Source organism: Pinus tabuliformis, chromosome 3_1, assembly GCF_031772625.1.
Source record: "Pinus tabuliformis cultivar Carrire ecotype Pingquan chromosome 3_1, CPIR1, whole genome shotgun sequence".
Lineage (NCBI taxonomy): Eukaryota > Viridiplantae > Streptophyta > Pinopsida > Pinales > Pinaceae > Pinus > Pinus tabuliformis.
Window position 1 is genome coordinate 724,021,540 of NC_142301.1, and position 2,655 is coordinate 724,024,194.

Consider the following 2,655-nt stretch of genomic DNA (forward strand, 5'->3'; position numbering starts at 1 on the left):
TATAACCATAAATGAAAAAAAAATGAAAGCCGCGGCCAAGCAAACTAATAAAAGACAAGTTGTGCTACTGTTATAAACAATGGTAAAACAACTTTAAAACCCAGGTAATGGAGTATCCTAACCTTGGTCAACCGAAACGCGGGAATAGAGATTATTAACAAGAATATGACTATAGTATAACCTTCATATACATGTAACTGCATCGCATGAACAGAAAAGTTATATTCATTCGAAAAGCTACATACATTCGAAGTTTAACAAAATGAAATGATAAGCGTGAGCATCAAGGCTGTGGCTTGGTGACTAAGGTCACATGCAACCCTCGGCCCGCGTTAACTAAGCACGCTCCTCTTTGGTGAACACCCTCGACCGAGCTGTAGCTATGCTTAGCCGGCCGAGGCACCAAAGCCGGAATATCATAAGATGCAGATTCATTATTAATATCGAAAGAAATCATAACACCATTTTCTGTAAACCAAATGTATATATATATTTCCTCATTGAAAAATCGACATCAAGTCAGTCCGGAGAGAAACAGTTTGAATAGTATTGAACCTATGAAATTAACTGTGCGCATAATCCTGTTTCATTCAATGTTAAAACAGAAAACAAAGGCCTTCACGGCGGAGTCACAGCTTAATAGCAAATATCGGCCGTGTTCAATAAAAACCAGCCTTAGTCAATTAACAACACAAAGACTAATAAATCCTGTTTGCAATCAACTCAGAGCAATATGCCTTATAGCAGAGGAGTTCCGCATATGCGGGGATCCTGAGCTTGCGCAGAGGAAATGCAAACCCGACAGCCCTGCCAAGGGAATAACATTCAGCACAGCCCTGATAAGAAACGTGTAAATGAACTTAAGTGCTCGAACCCTTACCCGATGATAGGTTAACCAGTGGTAAGGGCGATTCCGCGTCCTTGGGAAAAGGATGACAGTCAACCACCTGCGTGAAAACAATAACCCCAATGTTAGATATCCCTGATGCAACACATAAATCCGTGGGGAAAACGATAATACAGTAATAGATAAGACCTTGAGGTAAATCACAGAAGTCTGTAACTAAAGTAAATGGGAAATGATGATACCGGTAACAACCTGGCATCGTATACATTGCAGAGTAGATACCTTCTTGGACGGAGAAAGGCCGAGCCAAGTACTGTAGCGGCATGCCTTAAAACCTTGGAGGAACCTGCGTAATTGCGGAGCAGTGCTCAGGGTTGCAGCCCTGCTATCGCTCAGAAGAATAATGAAATGAAACAAAACGAGAGTCGAAGGCAGATTATCCATATATATAACTAGAAACATGTTACCGTTTCGTGGCATCACAGGAACCCTCGATCTGCAGCAAGTGGGTATCTACCGTCCGATAGCCGGTAAGTCTACGGGATGCATTGGCGCGAAGTTTGACAAGCCAAGGTGCCAGGCTGTAAGCGTCTAGAGCACCGGGCATCACATGGCAATGTGCCATCTAACCGTCGAACCCTCCAGATGGACGGCGATGCATAGACCATTTGGAACAACGCCAGAGCCGGACATAACATCGCAGACTCAAGATGTCTCGGGAGAAGTTACCATAAATATACCATTAATTTCACAGTGCCACCTGTGTAATGTATCACCAACCTCATATACGTAACCATTGTATTGATTGACCAAATGTATGCACCGTGAACGTTTTGTGAGGTGTGGGTCGAATGCTATGCATGTCCCATTGTATAATTAAACATCTGTTGTTGTATTGTTTATTAACGTACATAGTAAGGTAATGCATATGTAAATGTAAAAGGAGTGATGTGAATATAGTCTTTAAAATTATGTACTGTTGGAGTGTGACAAATTGGTATCAGAGCCCAAGGTTTACAACTCTGTGACCTTTGGGTAACATGAATATAAATAGTATCATGATAAAAGTTCAGAAGTACGCCAAAGATAAGTTAAATCTGTTTAATAAGTTATTCTGAAACAGGTAGTTGAAGTCTGGAACCACCAGATAACATGGAACAACCTCAGGGAAATCCTGAGCTTTGGGTACAACTGGGAGCAGCAGGCCGCAACACTGACTCGACGCTATTGAGGACATTGCAGGAGTTAAAGGACGAAATGGCCCGACTGCGTGAGGATAACGCAAGATTGAATGTTGAACAGGAGAGGATCCTGAAAAGCTTATCTGATAAGAAACATCAACAGCAGTCACATCCGAGACCTGAACAGCCAAGAATAACAGATGAACAGAGCTATCATACTGAACCAGAAGAAACAGAGGACAGGGCAGAGACGCGAGGAGAGAAGTCTGTCAATGCTTCTGAAATTCAAACCCCAAAAAGACCCCGGATGGAACTACAAGGGGAGTTTCGGAAAATTAAACCACCTCATTTCGACGGGGAATCAGAGGAAGCTGCAGAGGCGTGGCTAATTAATATGAATAAGTATTTTCAAGTGTATGAATATGATCATCATCTTAAGGCAAGGCTGGCTATATTCCAGCTGCAGGCCAAAGCCACGCTATGGTGGGAGGAGGTCAAAATGGTGCGGGGAGTGAGTGAACAAGATGTGACATGGGAAATGTTTCAAAGATATTTCAAGGAGAAGTATTTGACAGAACGCTTTTATGATGAAAAAGCGCGAGAATTTCACGATCTGCGGCTTGGACA